This window comes from Myotis lucifugus, unplaced genomic scaffold (genome assembly GCF_000147115.1).
Source record: "Myotis lucifugus unplaced genomic scaffold, Myoluc2.0 scaffold_25, whole genome shotgun sequence".
NCBI classification, from domain to species: Eukaryota; Metazoa; Chordata; class Mammalia; order Chiroptera; family Vespertilionidae; genus Myotis; species Myotis lucifugus.
In genome coordinates, this window is record NW_005871073.1 from 2,582,567 (window position 1) to 2,604,326 (window position 21,760).

Here is a 21,760-nt window from a genome sequence, read left to right on the forward strand (position 1 = left end):
CCCCCACACACACAGCTGAGATATCTCTCTGAGACTTCAGTTGCTGTCTGTGAGTGCCTGGCCAGCCCTTTCACACCTCCGCCCCTCTTACCAGTCTCTATGCAGTCTCCACCTTTGGTCCTTGGGTATCTCCTGTGTGTTTTCCATTGATTATTCAGGAAGCCTTTCCGTATTTTAGTTGTAATTCCAGCTTGTTCCTGGGAGCATGTCTGTGCAGCATCCTCCTACTCTGCCGCCATTTTTAATCCAGCACTTTTTATTTTAAGGTAGGAAAAGCTGGGGCCTGTTCCAAGGTATCAAATAAGGATCAATGTAGTTATTGAAGATGGTACAGAAGAAGGTGTAGTCTGGAATCAAGGTCAATTAATCCATAAATTTATTGATTCTCTTTTCCTCCCTAGTATATACAGGGACAAAGTAGCACAAAGCTCATAGGAAAGGATACACTTTAGAGAAAGATGGATGGTTTGTCCTCTGAGAGCACAGGGGCAAATATACAGGAGAGATGAAGCAGCATAGATATGCAGAGATAAATATAAAAGGACTGGGGAACTGAGGGCCTGCCCACCTCATTATCAGAGCTCAGTGGAAACAATTGAAGAAATATATTCTAGACTGTCAGCCTATATCTTTGCAATTTAGTAAAAACAGCAACTGAAAAATTCACCTGCTGACATGACGTTCATGTACAGTTGAAATTCCTGGGGGCAGGAATTAGTTTGAATAGGTCCCTGTTTTATTTAAATGACTTGATTATTTCATGTTGGAGTTCAATGATAGATCATATGTTGATAAACCATCTAATTCCTCTAACTTTAAAAATGATTGCTGGTCTGAAAATTGAAAAAGAAGTAGATTTGGAAATGATCTGAAAGCCAACTGTGAGAAATACTCAATGTCCATTTTTTTATAAATATGACCCTCCATTACCTCCCCCGAGCTATTACCCACAAAGCTTTCTGTGCAGGGTCTGTGAAGAAAGGAGCTGAAAGTTCTGTGTGGTTGAGTGAGCTGAAGGGTACAATGTCCGTTGCCTACATGTCCTGAGATCATTTGCAATGTCCAGTTTTCCACTTGACCACACAGAAAATGGGTTGGCTATAAATTATTGTTTTAGTGTCTGCAAATAAAGTTATCAGGGGCCATTTTTCTTTTTTAAAATATTGAATAGAGGTTTTTTATTTTTTTAAATTTTGCATAGTGTATTTCTTCGTTTTTTTTCCAGTCAATGTGGAAAGCTTGGAATTAACAACAGCTTCCCTCTATTTAGCCTTCTCATTAACATTTCTAATTTCCTGCTGCATTTCACGAAAGTCCTAACATCCTAATCTAGTCACAGTAAAATGATTTTCATTTATAGGATAAAATTGCATCCACATCACCAAATTAAACTCTTTTAAAATGAAATCAGTGGTTAAAAAAATTAACTCTCTGAACAATAAAAATATATATTTCTATATATGTAATAACCGACATGTTTAAGAAATGTAGTTTACGGTGCTTCATTATGTGTGTTTTAATAACCACTACTATAATTTCATGAAGTAGGTGTTATTGTCTTCCTTATTCTGCAGATAAGAATTGGGACTCAGAAAGAATATAACTTGCCATGATCATAAACCAGTAGCTGGTAGAACTGGAACTCACACCCATTTTTCCAGGTTCTAAATCCTGTGTCTGTCTTCTCAAAGGAAGAAGCCAGTATTATTCATTTACTTAAACATTCAACAAATATTCATGAACACAGTGTTGGCTCTTTAAATACAAGCTAGAATGGGACACAGTCCCTGCTCTGGTGAAGCATACAGTCTAACCTTGGAAAATAGTCAAGCATGTAGGAAAGGATAATACAGAATGATCTGTGCTTTGTTAAGAGAAATATACAAGTAAGATGGGGCCCCCAGTAGGGCATAGAGAGTGATAGGGTGGAAGAGGTAATGTTTAACTTGAGACAGAATAAATAAATAAGTAGGAATTTGTGGTGGGGAATGGAGAACAATATTCTGGGCTACAGGAGTGGCATGTGCAAAGGTCCTGAGGCAGGGCAAGTCATGGTTTAGAAGTCAAATATTCATTAAATGAGCCAGTGTAGCTCAAGCACTGAGTATGAAGATGAGATTCATGAGTTAAGGGAAACCTGAGCAAGCTGGGCCTTGAAGCCATGTTAGGGAGAGTCTGAAGATTTTCAAGTGGGAAGAATGATGTGTTGGCTTACCATTTTGAAAAGATCACTCTGGCAGGAGTGTGAAGAATGGATGAGAGAGGAAGCAAGACTAGCATAAAGAAGGACAATTAAGGAAATACAGTAATATAAGAGGTGATGGATGATAGTGACTGAACTGCTGTTCGGTGACCACACCTGGTCACCTGACAACTGTGGCAATGCCATGTGGTGCCTGAGCGCTGTCTGAGGCTAGCAATGCAACAGAAGGACTTCAGGCACTTAAAACCACACCAACAACAACCACAGACCTCTCGTAATGCAAATTCCACTGAATCAACAGGCGGGTTAACCTGTCCAGTCTTTAAATTGGTTTGAATTGAACTAGTTTGCTCCAAATGCACAGAAACTCACTCTTTGATGCTATTTCTCCCTGCTTAGTCAAAAGCAAACTCCAGATGTGTGGTAGATATCACAGCCCCTTTGACTGGTTTTGTTTGATTGAGTTGTAGTTATCTGAGGATTAAACAGATATTGATTAATGTCATGTTCCCTGTTTTGGATTCTCATCTAATCAAAACATTGCCAAAACATTGTCCCCTAAATTTGAAATTACTCAGTGAATAAATCATAATGTGTAGCTTTCAGGAAAGTCTTGTTTAGGAAATGAAATTTAAGTAGGAGACATTACAAAAAGGATGGGGTAAACAATTATTTTTCTGAAGAGAATCCTTTAAAGTCTCCTGGTACTTTGCAGTGGGATAGCAATGTGACAAATAGAAAGGAAATGCAAATTGAGAGTGTCTACTCAATTAACCAGGATATCATTCACTGCTATTTACAAAAGATAAAATCTAACCTCCTTAGCATGGTATACAAGGCCTTTCAGGATTGTCTCTCCAGCCTGTTCAGGCTTGCATTCTTCCCATATATATATCCCTGTTTCTGACTATACCCTCTCTTTGTTTATATATGGGCCAAAATCCTGTTCATTTTACAAGTCTTTTCTAAAGCATTACTTCCTCTCTGATGGCCTTCTGCCTCCCTCCATTCAGTAACTATAAAACAAAACAATGGCAAGTAATGAGAATCGACTATATTTGTTTATTGCCTGTGGACTTCCTTGAGAGATGAGACTATCATCTTTGTATACCTAACACCCAGCGTAATGGTCTAAATTAAGAACATGGTTGGTGATTAAAATTCTTGACAATAACGCCAAGAGATATTTTAAATATTGATTTAACTGGTAATTATGGGTTTTTCCTTATCCAAGTCCACCAACAATTCCTGTTCAAAGGCCAGATGGTTATAATTCAGTTTTTAGTATTAGCTTGGGCATTAACTCCTACGGAATTGTTAATGATCTTAAACGTTTATTGACTTAAAGGCATTGTTGAATTACTGGGCTGGAAGTTATGTAACTCTAGGAAAAGTCAAAGCATATTATGTAGCATACCAAGACAGAGATAAGGCTCTTTAAAACTGAATTTGCTAAAGTGATAAATTTTAATAGTGGAGCCTAGGAACTTGGCAACTTACATAGACCTAGTGATTCTGATGTAAAGTGTTTACGAACTACGTTATGATTAACACTACTATTCCAGGTGCTCCTTACCTGGTTGTCCTCTCTGGGATTTTTTTTTTCTTTTTGAAAATGAATAAAGTTCCCCCCCCCCCCCCCCACAATGATTGACTCCATAAACTCTGTATCTTTTACTATATATGTGCATTTACAATAACCTTGATAGTGTCTATTTCATCTCTTCTTCACTAAGTAGCGGGTGCTGATCAGTTTGGCTAACAAAGAATTCAGGTTCATTTTCCGCTGTCTTCCATGTGTCTCTTCTCCTGTATTGTGCAGTCTGAACTGGAATAGTAACTTCTAATTTCAGGGCTGTCTTAATGCTAAGTTGCAGGGTACTATCAGGATAGGTTAGGCTATGGTGTGATAACAAACAACGTCCAAACTCTCTTTATTTAAAACAACAAAAGTTTTTCTTTCTTTCTAATATTACATGTCTAGCTTGTGTTCCCAGGGGACAGTGTTCATCAGTGGGCACCCAGGGGCTCAGTTTTATCATTTTACAACATTGCTGTTTTAACGTGAGGTTTCAGGGTTTGCTGTGACAGGGAGAATAAGCATAGATGATCGTGTACTGGATCTTAAATGCATCTGCTCAGGAGTGATTCATCATTTCTACTCACATTTCATTGGCCAGTGCAAGCATTTGCTATGTCTAACTTCAAGAGACAAGGAAGTGCAATCCTCTAGTATTCCCAGAAGGAAAGAAGAGAAATATTGGGAGTACTTGTAATGCCTACCATAACCTGATAATCAAATATTAGGTTCTCTTTTTTTCCCTATGTGCAGAATTTGCCCCCAATCCCCCGTTGTCTTAATCTGTTCAGCTGCTATAAATAAAATACCAGAGATTTAGTAGTATATAAGCAACATAAATTTATTTCTCACAGCTCTGGAAGCAGGGAAGTCCAAGATCAAGACACTGGCAGATTTGGTGTCTGCTAAGGGCCTATTTCCTGGTTCATAGATGGCATCTTTTTACTATGTCCTCACATGTTGGATGAGGTTAAGGGAACTTCCTTGGGCCTGTTTTATAAGGGCACTAATTCCATTCATGAGGGCTCTACCCTCATGACCTATCACCTCCTAAAGGCCCCACCTCCAAATATCACCAACTTGGTAGTTAAGATCAGACCATAGCATCCTGCAAAAGATCCCCAAATCCCCTGAAACCCTGTGAACTAAAAAGTAAGTCATCTGTGCCTACTCCCTTGCCCTCCTAATAGAACAGGGACAGGGTAAACATTCATATTCTGTAAGAGGAAGATTGGGAGACACACAGCAGTAACTAGTCTAGAGCATTCTGAAAACTCACTCTCATGTGATGGTTCCCTGTCTGGGAGGTAGAGAATATTCCGATCTTGAGCCCCATTCTTATCCTTAGGAAAATCTTCCAGTCCATTAATCTCCTCAGCCCGTGGCGTGGCTCTCTCAGAAGTCCTTCCTTCTCTGATCATCTTTGGCACCATATCTGAAGTGGGCATTGGATGCTGCCGCCATCTCAACATGAAGCTTCAGGCTCTGCTGTGGAGTTGAAGTGGAAAATTGCACTCCGTATCTTAATGCTTCTGCCATGAAGTGTATTATGTCATTTCATTGGCCAAAGTAGATCAAGACTATCTTAAATGGGTGGGGTTTTGTATTGTTTACCCCACTTCATTTCTTGCCTAAAGTACAGTATGGCAGACAGATTAGAGTATAGTTCTGGCTTTGCTTCTTACTTCCTATGAGACTTTAAATAGATTATGAACCTGTTTAATAAACCTCAGTTTCCTTATCTGTAAACTGGAGATAATACGAGTGTCTCCTTTCCTGGGTGGCTCTGAGGATAAATGCTTGTCAAGTCCCTAGCAGAGTGCCTAGAAAATAGTTAATACTGTCAACTGTTAGCTGTGATGTTTGCTACCTTCCTGTGCTGGAATGTTCTGGAAATTGCATCCTCTTTTTTGCGTGATTGGCATTCTCTACAGTGGGGTCTGTGGTCCCTCTGCTGGATCATCCTTGAGTGTGATGGGACAACAGAGGGACTTTACAAGCCCTTCGGTGGGCAGGGTCTATTTCTGAGAGTCCCCATTTGTGTGGCAACATGGCTGAGCAGCATCACTAAACATCTTCCTAGCGTAGTAGTTATTGTGGGTCACAGACTCCCTCTAGGCATTGGCATTTTATTGCTTGAGTCATTGGACATTATAGGACAATACACAAAAGATTTCTGAGAAATGGTGAATCTCAGAAAATTCAGGAGAAATGAAAGGAAATCAATGTATTAACAACACTGTGAGGGAAATGCCCGTGATGGGCATTGTCCTTTGAGCCTTTTGGATGCTACTAATGATGACACTTCTTCCTTTACTGTCCAGAAGCAAGATTTCATAATAAAGAGTGGAGTCTAGTTCCTCTGCACCAATGGGAAAGCATCAGTTTGGCTTGGGCTACTATAGCAAAAAGACCACAGACAGGGTGGTTGAAACAACAAATATTTATTTCTCACAGTTCTGGAGGGTGGAAGTCCGAGAACAGGGTGCCAGCATCACTGTGTTCTGGTGAGGACCTTCTTTCTGGCTTTCAGATGGCTGCTTCTTTCTTTTTTAAAAATATATTTTTATTGATTTCAGAGAGAAAGGGAGAGGGAGAGAGAGATAGAAACATCAATGATGAGAGGGAATCATTGATTGGCTGCCTCCTGCACACTCCCTACTGGGGATTGAGCCCACAACCGGGCATGTGCCCTTGGCTGGAATCGAACCCAGGACCCTTCAGACCGAAGGCTGATACTCTATCCTCTGAGCCAAACTGGCTAGGGCAGATGGCTGCTTCCTTGATGTATCCTCACACAGTGGGAATAAAGAGCTCTAATCTCTATTCCCTTATAAGGGCACCAATCCCATCACGCAGGTCCACTCTCATGACTTCATCTGAACTTGATTACTTCTCAAATGCTCCACCTCCAAATACCATCACATTGGGGATTCTATTCAACATATATATTTGGGAGAGACAAAAACATTCATTCCATAGCAATATATAGCTAACTCCCACAAAGCATTGTGGACACCCATGATGTGCCTGGCATTGTACTATCACTGGTAATAATAAAATGTGCAAAAGGAATCACAATCCAATTGGAAAAGTATGGGTGAATGAGCTTAAAATTTAATACAGCATGTTAAATACTCCAACAGAAGAACAAACAAAATGCAATGGGTTCTCAAATGTGGGAACAACTGTCAGGGGTGTTGCGATTTAGTGTAGTTGTCATGGCAAGTGGGCTGAGCTGATGATCAAAGTAAAGCTGGTATTTGTTTGCTGTGACCTATTTATACGCCCAAATCTTCTCTTCAGTATCTTGGGAATTAGGCCAACTAGAGTTTTAGTTTCTGTCAGATTTGCCTTGGCTTTATTACATTTTATAACAGAGGTCCAAAGCAGTAGGGCCTGTCCCATTCTTTTTGTTTTCTTCTGGCCTTTGTTTGTAAAGAAATATACATAAGATAACTCAGTTGGTCTGTATATTGGCATCTGGGCTTCCCTGATCAAAGACTATTCACGATTTTACATTTCTAGTGTCTCTTCCTCAGGAACCTCAGAGATAGACTGGTTAATGTTATCTATCAATTTGCCTTTCTTTTCACTGGGAAGGTAGAAATATATATTATTATGGCATGCTGAATGCGACCTTTTCCAGACCAGCTATTTCCTCTGTCTGGGACAAAGGGTATAAAACGGGCTGTAAAAAGCAGGCCAGAGGGGAAGATTACTGCTGAGAAAGAAAGCCCGATTCAGGAGGGAGGCAATGGCATTCACAGTGTTTTTAAAGTACTTAAGATAGTGTACTTCTGAAGAGAATCTATCTTCAACAAGCAAGGAAGAATGTCAGGAAATTGTACGGTTCTTGAAAATAGCTCTCCATCAAAGAGTGATAAGAGAGCTTTCTAAAACCATGTGCCCTGCTGAGTGGGAGCAGGGTGATGCTGAGACCATCATCCAGCAAACTTTCTGAGACTTCGGCCATTATCTCTAAGTTGACAAAAGGTAGCTGAGTGAGGAATTAGAAACAAATGTGGGTTACAGTCCAACTGTCAGAAAATAGGATCTATCTGACTCCAGTACCTAGTTAGACAAAAGGGTAAACTGGGCTTGGCCAGTCCAGGCGGAGCAGCCACAGGGGGCTGTGCGGGTTGTGTGGTGCACAAGGTACCAAACTGAAGAGGCCATTGGCTACATCATAGACATGTAGACCCGTCTAGTTATTATTTGGGGCAGATGGCAGTAAAGTATCTTATTCTAACACGTCCCTATGGTAGGACAGTATTCTGAGAGGTGGATGTAAGTGTCTTGAGAAAGGGGCTCTTTTCCTAATTTTCCACACATTGTATGGGCGAGTGGCAGCTGCTTGCTCCAAAATAAATGGGTTCAGACATACTGCACAGCATTCTTCGATGCTGCAGTCCACTCTAGCAGGACTATGTTACTGGACCTCATTCATTCAAACAGACAATGAGTTGGACATTTGCCACATGCCAGCCAGGGAACAAAGGCCTGTGTCCTCATGGAGCTTTCCCTCCAAAGTGAACCAGGCACTGGGGAGGTAGGAAGAAGGGAGCGATGGGAGTGTTGGTGCAGAGGAACGTGATTAGGTTTTGAAGGGAGACAGGTTCTGCATTTAGTCTCAGCTCCAGAATGGTGTGGTCTTGGGCAGTTGAGCTTTCCTCTCTGTCTGTAGAAAAGGTTTAAAAATACTTTCCTTATTGGGTTTATTGGAAAAGTTAAAGGTATATTAAAAACACTTTCACTGTGCAGCTTATGACATACAAGTATATGATTGATGGTAGTAATGGTTATTATTATTGTACTTATTATCTAAGTAAGGATAATAGCATGGACAATCCAGTCCTGAGTCCACACTTGGACAGCAACCTCTGAGTTTGTGGTTGGGCTGAGGTGGAGGGAGGGTGATAAATGGGAAGTTTTAGTTTACCTCTTCCCCACTGTGTAATATTTGTTTTCTCAACCTCACTGAAGTTCAGATAATGAAAACAGATAGGCCTCATGACCTGTGCAAGAAAAAGGACTTAGAAGGAATCAGGACCTTAATAACCTGTGGGAAATGGATGTTGAAATGAGATTCATCTGAGATGGTAAAGCTATGCTTAGTTATATTTCTACATTTGTCCAAAGGAGATGATTTTTGTGTGAAAAAGAGGTTGTCATAGGCCGGTTCTGTGAGGCTGACTTTGAGATGGAGATTTGCATGCAGGAGACTTGTTGGGTGTGCTTCTGGGATCAGCACCTACAGGCAGAGAAAAAATCAGGATTGGGTAGAAGGGGAAATTAAACTGTAATGCATTAAAGCAAGGTCTCTGTTGGATATACAGGAGCTCTGGGGCTGGGATGACCCCTTAAACTTCATTAGAATTGGGGAGAGAGAGCCAGGACTTCATTCCCATTCCCCATCATTGAACAGTCATTGCTTGTAGGCTGTCCTCAAGGAAGGCAGTGACCTTGAGTCGGGGCGGGGAGGGGGGAGGTCTCTTCAGTAAGGGTGAGCCCCATTGAGAGCTCTCAATTGCCAACACTCCCAGCAGCTAGAGAAACAAGTGTTTCAGTTTTGTAGGGGGAAATCTAAGCAGCACATCCACAGCAGAGGCGAAGGCCACTGCCAAGGCAAACCCATCCATAAAAACTCTGCAGGTAGATGCGTTAGTCGTGGTTCTAATTTTTAATTCATTGTGGCATATCAATAATAATATTTTATACTAGAGGCCCAGTGCACGAAATTCGTGCATGGATAGGGTCCCTAGGCCTGGCCGGTGATCAGGGCCTATCTGTGGGGTGACTGGTGGGGCCATCGGGGAGGGGGGGTTGGCACTGCCTGCTTGCCAGCCGGTCCCACTCCCTGATTGCCCCGCTGCGGCCGCAGGTTGCCTCCTTCTGCAGGGCGACTGGCGGGGCAATCAGGGGGCCCCCACTGGCACCCTCCTTGGCTGGCCTAGGGCCTGCGTACACCTGGTGGTCAGTGTGCATCATAGCAACTGGTCGTTCCACCAGTTGTTCTGCTGTTTGGTCAATTTGCATATTAGGCTTTTATTATATTGATTGCATTAGTATAAACAAGTTAGGCTGCTTGTGGTCAGAGGTGACAGGCTCAGGGCTCCAGCTGGGGCTCAGAGGATTAGAGTTTTAGCAAGTTTATTCATACAGCCTGAGCCTAAGCACACTGCTTAGGAGGTATGAAGCTGATAGGAATCATTTGGGAAAGGCAGATGGTCCATGTAAGAAGTAAAGCATAGCCCTAGCTGGTTTGGCTCAGTGGATAGAGCCTCAGCCTACAGACTGAAGGGTCCCAGGTTCGATTCCTGGTCAGGGCACATGACCAGGTTGCAGGCTTGATTCCCAGTAGGGGGTGTGCAAGAGGCAGCCGATCAATGATTCTCTCTCATCATTGATGTTTCTATCTCTCTTTCTCTCTCTCCCTTCCTGTCTGAAATCAATAAAAATATATTAAAAAAGAAGTAAAACATAATTGCTCCTGTCACAATTAAGTACTTTAATTGCTAGAAAATCAAAGGCTAGGCTGCAACTTTTAGTGTCTTCACTTTGAATCCTCCCTCCCTAAAGGGTTTTGAGATCCATGAAACCTCGCTGTATCCAGGGAATCAAATTTAGTTTCTCTGGGGCTGTTTGTTAGTTTGAAACCAGAATTCAGTTCATGGCATATAGCCTAATTGAGGTGCTCCTCAAATACATTATTGATTCTTCTTCTCTTTCCTTTTCTACTTCACTAGGAGGTGAGAAGGAAATAATACTGTGTAGCTTCCATCTAGGATTCTTTTCTCTGTGCTGCTCATCATAAGATGACGTGGCCCATGGTCTTTATCTGACTGCTGCCATTCATCAGAGTCACAAGTCAATGCCCTGTTGCCACTTCTATTATTAACCGACATGTCACACATCACAAACTGGGCACATGTGTTACTTTTGTTTCTCATAGTGTTAGTTCATACAATATATATATATTAATGTGGTGAAAGAGGACGAGTGAGCTCTGTGGCTCCTCTTTTATTAGGGCACTAATCCCATCCATGAGGGCTCCACCTCTGTGACCTAATCACCTGCCAAAGGTCCCACCTCCTAATACCATCACATTGGGCATTGGGATCTCAACAGATGGATTTGGGGGGACACAAGCATTCTATCTAAATCAGACTCTTTTTTTCACCCCCTTGGGGTAGAACACTTATTTATTTCCTGAAACACTCAAAGTTTAGGTCAGTGGGAAATAATTTTAATTAAAGAATTTTACATTTTCTTCCCACACGTCTTGCTTTGTATTAGGAAATGACGTTGTGATCCATTTCACTACATTATTACAAAATATTTACAAGAAAATATTAAAAATAAACACAAAAGACAAGATGAGGTAAAATGAACTATTCCGCCCCCCCCCCCCCAAAAAAAATATCTGCTCCAGAACCCACAGCACACAGGAGAATCAAAAACAAATATGCCTCAGATCACAAGTTCCAAAGGATTGGAGAGGGGAAGAAATGGGATGAAAGTGGTGGTATGAAAGGGAATGGACGTTTGCAGCAGAACTGCTTCAGTAACCAGCCTAGCCTGAGCGAAATACCCTCTCTTGTATGCAGTGAATTCCAAACAAGGCTAAACTTTAAGATATTCCTTCAACTGAAATTAGAAAATACCCTGACAATAAAAGTAGCTCTTTTGCCCAAGTTTCCTAAGAGCCTTTTTTTCCACGAACCAATGATGTGAACAGACGTGTGTTTGGGCATCAAAAGTTGTCACAGCAGCCCTTCCATTTCTTTCATAAAAGCTTCATATACATCATCCTTAGTTTGTACTGAGACGGACCAGATTTGGGGGCTGCTTTGTCAAGAGGCACAGCAGAGTCATCCTCTGATTTTCTCTGGGGAGCAGCAGTAGCCCCCTTTTCCTCCCAACGGACCCTCAGTGCGGTGGGCACGAATGGAGTAATCTCTGCCTTGGGATTCGTCATTTGTGGTTTGGCACTGATGGTTGCTGTGGCTTTCTTCTCAGTGGTGGCTGAACTGGTGTCATCCTCCTTGGGTCGCTGAATCAAGTTGGGTGGAGCACTTGAAACTCCTGGGTTTGGCAAGGGAGCCGGTGGGAAAAGCCCAGGTGGGGCAGCTCCGAATGGAGGCACCAAAGGTGGGCGCATCATGCCAGGACAAGGTGGAAGGATACCTGGAGGTACAGGGGGAGGTAGCCTTGGTGAGGGTCTCCGAGGAGGAGGGCCAGGAGGCAGACCTGGAGGTGGACCTGGAGGAGGGCCACGGGGTCGGCCTGGTTGTGGTCCTGGAGGTAAAAGTCGGGGTAAAGGCCCTCGGAGTCCTGGCATTCCAGGTGGTCTCAGGAATGGAGGAGCTCCTGGAGGTGATCCAGGAGGAAGGCCTGCAGGTGGTCCAGGTGGCCGTAAAGGTGGAGCAGGAGGTGGTCCAAGAGGAGGTGGTCCTGGCATGGGAGGTACTTGTATCTGAGACAGGGGAACAGATTGTGGGGGAGCTTGCTGCTGTGAAGAAGCAGATGTGCCATCAGAAAGAGATTCCTCTTTATGCTGCTTTTGTGACTGCTTTTCTGCTTCAGACTCATCAGAATCACCTTCACCATCGTCCTCTGAAAATTCCTCTACTTCTCGTCCCTCCTCAGGGATTTCCTGACCTGCCATTTGAAGCATCATGGCTTGAAGAGGAGTCAGCTCCTTAATGTTCTTCTTCTTCTTCCTTGATTTCCCAGGCATATCTGCAAATTGTACACTCAGACCTGATTTTTTTTCTTCATTGTTATTTCTTTCATTATCATCACGGTGCACACATTCATCTCCTTCACTTTCTCCATCTGATCTGTCAGTGTCGCTGTCATCAGTACTGTCATCATGCTTATCTTGATCCATGTCCTCAGGATAGCCATCATCTTCACTGGTGCTGGAAACATCATCATCATGGCCCCGTTGATCAAGTTCAGGACTATATAACATGTCTTCATCTCGTCGGCGAAGGGGAAGATCCAGGGCAAAGCCCACTTTATGGCCATACATTTGCAAGACTTGAGGAGGAGGTGGACCAGGGGTGGCCCCAGAGGTTTTCTACCAGGAGGCAAATGTGGAACACCATGCCCAAGAAGAGGAAGAATAGAACCTGCCCTAGTTGGAGGTCCATAGGCTGAGGTCCTCTTAAGCATGGAGGGTGGCTGGGCACCAGGAAGTGGAATGTCCTGGATCAATTTGTTGGAAGGAGCATGAGGCATATCTGGCAAAAGAATACTATCTACTTTCACATGCTGAGCATTCTTCACAGCATCAAAATATTGGCTAAGTTGAGCCCTTTTCTGTTCATAATCTACTTCTAGCTTTCTCAATTCTTTGTAAATATCTGGATTCTCTTTTTCATAGAGTCGTAGAATACGTTCAAAGGTTTCACACAGCTTTTTATGCTTGTCATTCAGCACCTTCTCATTTAATTGTGGCTGTTGCACTGGATTAAACTCCATTTCATCCAATTTCTCCCTGTCCCGGATAATTTGTTTGGGATCCTTCATCTTCAAAACTGCAACTCGTACCATCATGCGCTATTTTTTTTTGTTCTTTAATTCTCTCTTCTGGGCTTCTTTTCGGGCTTGGTCTGTGAGGTGCATAAATTTTCCACTTTTTGTGGATGATGTAGCTCTTCATCCCATGTTACAATCTGTATGGTTCACTTGTTTATTAAAAAACAAACAAACAAAAAACTACCAGAATCAACATAAAAATGTCCAAACACTTCTGCTGGGCTCTGGGACTGCGAGAAGCCGGGAGGGGAGGATTCTCGGCCTCCTTCCCTTCGTAGGGGCCTTCACCTTGGCTCCCGGTCAGCTATCCAGCAACCGCCATCTTGAAACCTCCTCTAAAGCAGACTCCTGACTTTAAACATATTCTTTGATGCAACAGTTCCTGTCCCACAGCCTTTCTTTTACTGCCGAATGTCCAGTGGCATGAACACTGTTTCCACTTCATCACTTCCTACTCCCTCCTTAACCTCTTGCAGTGGGATTTCACTCTCACTGCTTGTTGACACTTCTCTTTGAAAGATCAAAATGCTCTAATTGCCGACTCTACAAATCCCTTCTTTTCATCCTCAGCTCCTTGTGGTGCTGTTGAACATTGTGTCCTATTTAAAACTCTTCTTTTGATTTCACTGGTATTGTACGCTGCTAGTTTTCTCCTTATATTTCTGTCTCTGACCTCCCTCTCCCCCCACCAAAAAAAATATTTTTTTCATTTTGTTCCTTAAATACACTTTTTTAAAAAATTGATTTTTTGAGAGGGAGGAAGGAAGAGGAATAGAGAGATAGAATCACCGATGAGAGAGGAACATCATTGATCAGCTGCCTCCTGCACGGCCCTTGCTGGGGTTTGAGCCTGCAACCCAGGCAATTGCCCTGACCAGGAATCAATCCAGTGACCTCTTGGTTCCTGGGTTGATGCTCAACTCCTGAGCCACACCAGCCAGGCAAATATGCATTTTAAAAAATATATTTTTAAATTTATTTTAGAGAAGAAAGGAGAGGGAGAGATAGAAACATCAATGATGAGAGAGAATCACTGATTGGCTGCCTCCTGCACATCCCCTACTGGGTGTCAAGCCTGCAACACTTGGGCATATGCCCTGAACAGTAATCTAATGGTAATATCCTGGTTCATAAGTTGATGCTCAACAACTGAGCCAAGCTGGCCAGGCTTAAATACATTTTTTAAAATTATATACTTTATACATATGAAAATGTATAGGGAATAATACATGTAAAGAATGCCCATGAACTCAACGTAGCCTAAGAAATAAAATAGTACAGCTGGAGGTGGAATCCCCTGTGAATGCCTTCTGGATTGTTTTCCCGTCTTTTCCCACCAGAGAGGCAGCCAGTTATCACTGGGGGTTATCATTCTCATGAATGTTTTATGTTGTTACTAAAAATGTTTATGATAGTTGCTTGTTCACTTGAGCAGCAGGTGCTCGCATGAGTCTAGGGAAGCACTGTACAAAGGCTATGCTGGAGGAAGTGCTCTAGAAAATTGTGCAATGTACAACCTGAACAAAGGGATGCAGGGCCTTCATTGCTTTACCTATTTTATAAACGGTATCATATTGAACATATGTATATAATTTGCTTCTTTCTCTGAACATCATTGTAAAATTGGGGAGAGGGGTGAAGAGACTACCCTCACTTCTGATACCGATTGCAAGTTGAGGGGGTTCCCAAAACTACCCTCATATTTCACATTTGATAATTCACTAAAAGATTCACTGAGCTCATTGAAACCTGTTATACTCACAATTATGGATACATTCAGGGAAAGGATACAGATGAAAATCAGCCAAGGGAAGAAAATTATACAGCAGAATCCAGGAAACTACCACATGGAGCTTCTAGTCAACTCCCCCTGGAGTCATGGACAGTATTACTTTCTTAGCAACAATGTGTGATAATATGCATGGAATATTGTTAACCTGGAAAGCTCACCCAAGCCTTGATGTTCAGAGTTTTTATTGGGACTCTGTGTTTGACTGCCCATGTGGTTAATCTCTAGTCTACAGCCCCTTCTGAGGTCAAATGGGTACTACATGGTTCAAAACCCTCAGCATAAATCACACTGTTAAATTGTCTGCTGGCCAAGGCTCCCCAGGCAAAGAACTTCTATCAGGTGTGACATTCCAAGGGCCCAGCGTTCAACTCCCATAATACAGAGCTCTGCCTCCCTACCTAACCTTGACACTTGCACAGGACTTTCTGGTTATACATAACTTTCATAGACATGATCTCATTTACTCCAAAGCTTTCCTGGGATTTAAATTATTATTTTTCTTCATGTTTGCCTAAACTAATCCTAAAACCTCTCAAAAACAAAGGTGGTAAGGAATGAGAGAAAATGCTCTTCCTGTAGTGCTCTCAAAGTCTTAAGGAGAAAGATACAATACACTAGAGTCAAACTTCATGAGTTTGCCAGATGAGAAAGTAGTTCTGAACTTCCAGATGCTTTTTCGGGAAGCTGGAGGTTTGCACATCTGAAGGTCAGGTCCTGGAGAGTGAAAACAAATTCTACCCCTTTCCAGGGGAGCTTTATTTCCTTCATATGTTTATGCATTTTTCATTCCTTATGTTTGTGATTCATCTCTGGCTCAAGCCCCTTCTGTGAGAGGTGCTGGGGAGATGGATGGCTGGGAGGGCTGCATGGATGGTGAGACTGTTACTGCAGTGATGTGATGCAATTCTTGATATTTGCACAAAGATGGAGAGTTCAGACAGCCACGGAGTGGTGGAAATAGCCCTGGAACCCTGACTCTTACCTTGAAATGATTTGATTTTCAGTGAGGCCAGGAGATCACTAAAAGAAGATTGGTAGCAAACTTTTATAACAACTTTAGGAGAGCCATGCTTATGAGCAAACACTTTCACTACCCATAACAAGGATTTTAGCACTTGATCAGACCACAGATAAGGCTTTCTCCTGCTTCCTTTTCTCTCATTTTTTGCTTTCATGCCCCTTGATGTCTTAGAGGGTTAGGCCTTCTACTGTGTTAAACCTCCTGAATTCTACCTCAAAGGACCCTTCCTGCACAAGTAATAGAACAGAGAGGCAGACATCCTGAGCCTTGGGTAACTTGTTTTAGGGCACGGGAGCAATGGCGGTATTTTCAGTGGTTGTCTATGTGTGGCAATGCTGGCTGGCATCATGCAGATTGGGTTTTTCTTCATTGAACAAGTACTGAGTGCCCACTGTGTAGCAGGCGTGATACTAAGTAAAATTTTGTATTTCAGCTCCTCTGCTTATCAGCTGTGTGACTTTGGGAATGTTATTTAACCTCCTTGAGTTCAGTTTCCTAATGACATTTTAATGTCTGCCTCATAGGTTAGAATGAAGTAACCTATGTCAAGGATTTAGCACAATGCTAGGCTCTTCTAGTACAGTGCCTGTCACTTAACAGAAAATCTACTGATTAAAGCGAAACCAGAATTAATACAAAGGATATCTGATTTCTATTTGATGTCTTATCAACAGTAACCATTTTTTTAAATATGTCAAGATTCTTATGGTACATTATGTTCACTCATACATGGCCCTCATATTCCATATGGTAAATCAAATACATGTGTCACAATCCCTCATCTGGTCTGACTCTGACTTTCTGGTTCTGTTCATCACATTCCAACTTTTGCATATTCTTTTTTAAAAATTATTTTTATTGATTTCAGAGAGGAAGGGAGAAACATCAATGATGAGAGAGAATTATTGATCGGCTGCCTCCTGCATGTCCTACACAGGGGCTTGAGCCCACAACATGAGCATGTGCCATGACCAGGAATCAAAATGTGACCTCCTGGTTCATAGGTCCACACTCAACCACTGAGCCGCGGGGGCTGGCCACATTCCAACTTTTGCATATTCTTCAAACTTCCTTCAGCCTGTTGCCTATTTGTTGTGCTTGCTTGATGTGGACACCAGGTGGCGCTTGGCATCATATTTGTAGAGGCAGTTGTCAAGGGAACAGGGCTCTGTGCCAACTCTGAGGCAGGCTGGCTTCCTCCTCAGAGACACTAACCCAGAAGAGAGAGGTTACAGGCTGGATGCTCTAACTTTCAACAATTCTCTCCCTCCTGTCTTTTGGAAAGGAGAGAAACTTTAAATGCTTTTTTTTTTTTTTTAAAAAAAAAAAAGGTAAACTCTAATTTTACAAAGAAGTTTACCCCAAAACAAGGCCCTATCACACCCAGCAGCCCAAGTATTGATTGTGTCTTGATGTTCATCCAAGGCCTTCACTGGGAACAACATTTCCAAAAGGGCCTATTTCTATGGCAACAGAAGGAAGCAGAACATAAGCTCTAATAAGAAAAACAGTTACTCGGACAGGGGTGAAGAGATTCGAGAGGGAGCCGGATTGCAGCTTTGAATGAGAAATATTACCATATTTTATAGAAGTTAAGATGCCATCGATTATGTCTCCCCATTGTTTTATTGACACTAAGAAATAAATAAATTTGCCAATTAAATTAAATCATTGACTATAAGGCTCAACTTGATTTCAGAGATATTAAAGTAAAAGAAATGGCCTGGTCGATGTGGCTCAGTGGTTGAGCGTAGACCTATGAACTAGCAGGTCACGGTCCGATTCCCGGTCAGGGCACATGCTGGGGTTGCGGGGTCTATCCCCAGTACGGAGCGTGCAGGAGGCAGCTGATCAATGATTCTCTCTCATCATTGATGTTTCTATGTTTCCCTTTCCCTTCCTCTATGAAATCAATAAAAATAATTTTTGAAAAGAAAAGAAACATTGCCTTTCAATCAGGGAAATACAGTACATCTGAGGACAGTATTCCCAGCCAGTCCCTTCCTAGGAGTCTTAACCTCCCCCTAATTCCTGTCTATCCTAGAGTACCAAGGGGACCGGCTTAGAAACAGTCAAGGGCCTGGATTCCAAGATAATGGTTCTTGCTCTTAATGAGATTAAATGCAGACTGGTCTGTCTTAGTCTGTTCAGGCTGCTATAACAAAATGTCACAGGGTAAGGGGCAGAAATGTATTTCTCACAGCTCTGGAGGCTGGAAGTCCAATGACAGGGTGGTTAGTGAGGCCCTTCTTCCAGGTGACAGACTTTTTCTTGTATCCTCACATGGCAGAACGGGCTGTGAAGCTCAGGGGTTTCTTTTATAAGAGCACTAATCTCATTCTTGAGGGATCCACCCTCATGATGTAATCTTCTCCCAAAGGCCAGACCTACTAATACCATCACTTTGGGGGGGTTAGGATTTCAACATGGAAATATGGGGGGACAAAAACATTCAGACCATAGCAGGTTCCTTCTGCTTCTTAGAGAGCTAAATCAGCCCCTATGGTTAAAGGTAGCTCACCACAACCAATAGGTTGGCAAACTGTGGCCCTTGGGCTACATCCAGCTCAATGAATGACTGTTTTGCATAATTCACCAACTAAGAATGCTTTTTACAGCCCTAACCGGTTTGGCTCAGTGGATAGAGCGTCGGCCTGTGGACTCAAGGGTCCCAGGTTCGATTCCGGTCAAGGGCATGTACCGTGGTTGCGGGCACATCACCAGTGGTGGTGGGAGGGGGGTTGTGCAGGAGGCAGCTGATCGATGTTTCTCTCTCATCGATGTTTCTAGCTCTCCCTTCCTCTCTGTAAAAAATCAATAAAATATATTAAAAAAAGAATGCTTTTTACAAACGAACATTTGCAATCAATTTAATGATAAGAAGCATGTAACATGACTCCAGTTAAGTGAAATATTACCTTCCAAAGAAGGTTATTCTTATAATTTTCAGACCTGTATAATAAAAATATACTCAATTATATGATTACTAGAGGTCTGGTGCACGAAATTTGTGCATTGGGGGGTGGAGAGAGGGTGGCGGGGGGAGTGGTCCCTCCGCCCGGCCTGCACCCTCTCCAGTCTGGGTGATTTATCTAGCCTAACTTCTGGTCAGGTGTTCTGGCATTCCTGTTAATGATTCAAATAAATAAACTCAAACTAATCTATGATTTCCATTTTGGGTCTAGAACAGCATTTGGCAAACGTCTTCTGTAAAGGACCAGCAGTCAGACATCTCTTTCACAATCTGGGACCGCTGGCTCCTAACCGTTGACCTGCCTGCCTTCCTGATCGCCCCTAACCACTCTGCTGGCTTGCCTAATCGCCCCTAACCATTTTGCCTGCCTGCCTGATCGCCCCTAACTGCTCTCCCCTGCTGGCCTGATCACCCTTAACCACCTCTGCCTCAGCCCCACCACCGTGGCTTTGTCTGGAAGGATGTCTGGAAGACATCTGGTCTAATTAGCATATTACCCTTTTATTAGTATAGATACTTTAAATTTCTCAATAATATATAATAGCCTTAATTGTGCAGCTTGGCCCACAAATTCTAAAATATTTACTGTCTAGTCCTTTACAGAAGATGTTTGCCAAATGCTATTCTATACCCAAAATGGAAATCATAGATTAGTTTGTTTGAGTTTGTTTATTTGAATCATTAACAGGAATGCCAGAACACCTGACCAGAAGCTAGGCTAGATAAATCGAAGTGTTGCAAATGGCCAGACCCAATCAATGGGTACGTATTCAGAATTTGTCTATAAAGTAAGGAGATTTTGAAAAACAAATTTACACATATAAAATTAGTGCTGTTTCACTCCAAGTAGATACCTAGGGAGACTCTAGTTATTCTAAAGCTCTCAGAATGGTCTTCAGAACTAGTTTATGAATCATGTGATAAAATCTATTATTATTATTTCTACTTGAATTTCTTGAACAGGTGCTAGGCAATGTATTAGATATTGGAGGAGTAGAAGATGAATGACATATCCTGGCTAGAACTTTATAGTCATATTTTGTTTTGACCTCAAATAATGTTTACCTAATTTCAATCACTAAATTTAACTCTAAATGACTTGGGATGGATTTCAAACATAAAATGCATCTTCAATCAAACTAAAGATGCTATAATCACTAAAGGGAATGATGAGAGAATTTCAGAAATTTCTAGAGCAGTGATACAACTGCACAGCCTCCCCAAGGGATTGGGAGAACACACTCACTAGAAACATTCTCTGTGCATACACAGTGCTGATCTTTTTGATCAAAAGTTTATTCTGATATTTTATGATTATTCTTCATATACTCATGTACCGCCCCAGACTTGGCAAGCAAACAATCCCTCATTTTAGTTAGATAGAAGAAGGGCCACATATAAAGGAGTGGGGTTTGGGGAAAGTGCAACTTAACATGAGGGGGGGTGGCAATATTTAATTTGAAAACTCATTCTGCCTCAGAATTCATGGTCATGATCAATTTAAATCCCCCCTTCCCCACACTTAGATTTATAACTGATTTCCTTACTGAAATCTGTATCTGATATAGACTGACCAGGAATCATTAAACGAGTTAATGCTGACTAATTCAGCTGATATTTCTGAAAAGAGAGGGACTGAGAGTGGGAGAGAAGGAGGGAAGGAGAGAGAGAGACACATGGAGATAGTGAGAGACATACAGTGAGAGGGATTGGAAGACAGAGAGTAGATGAAACAATGCATGATAATCCAGTGGTCTGCATATGCTTAGGACTTAGGAACTAGATTTGAAGTTGAACAAAAGAAAATGGGAGGGCCCCTCTACACACTTACTCTTCTCCATTTATCCTATTTATGTAACTAGAGACGTGACTAGGGAATATAAGAATTTACATCCCTACTTACATGATTTGAGCTGACATATTGACCAGACTGGTTTCCTTTCTGTCAATAATTCTCCCTTTCAGTTTCTTTCAAAAAGTGTTCTCTGCTTGGAACAAGGGGAACCTCTGTAAATTCAATTTTATTAATTATCAATTAGGATTTTATAACCCCTTTACTTGGTTTATTGTGGCTGATAGTGTTCTTATAGGCCTCTGAAATGTCTGTTTTGGGGGCAGGCCACATCTATAAGAAATATCAATATGCAGTAGTTATATTAGATATACAACTTCTTAAAGCAACTTTCAAAATGACATTTTATTTTTTATGTCATTAAGGATGCTTGCCTCAAGCCCTTTTCTTTTTCTTCTAATGAACTCGTATTAAGCAAGGTATTTTTGCTACAAAAGCATTTGTTAGTAGACAAAAAGGGGCATGGAAAAAGGGAGTCCTGGTATGGCAACCTTCACACCTAAGAGCGTTCCAGGACAGGTATGGTATCAGCCAGGTTTCTTCTAAAGTTTTGGGCAATATGACCAGATGGATACTTTGAGAGCTGTCAAATCGTTGGCCTTTCATGGAATTTCAATGTGGCAGTATAATCAAGATGCAATCTGTCCGAAAAGATTGAGATATTGCCATTTGCAAAAACATGGATAGACCTTGATGGCATCATGCTAAGTGAAATAAGTCAGACAGAGAAAGACAAATACTATATGACCTCACTTATAAGTGGACTCTAAAAAAACCCCCACAAATACAA

The 21,760-nt window shown here is 42.0% G+C and overlaps 1 pseudogene; it reads right to left on the bottom strand.

The window, feature by feature from the left end:
- Nucleotides 1–11,539: 11,539 nt before the first annotated feature.
- Nucleotides 11,540–13,460, bottom strand: LOC102427826 (annotated as a pseudogene).
- Between the last annotated feature and the right edge of the window lie 8,300 nt (nucleotides 13,461–21,760).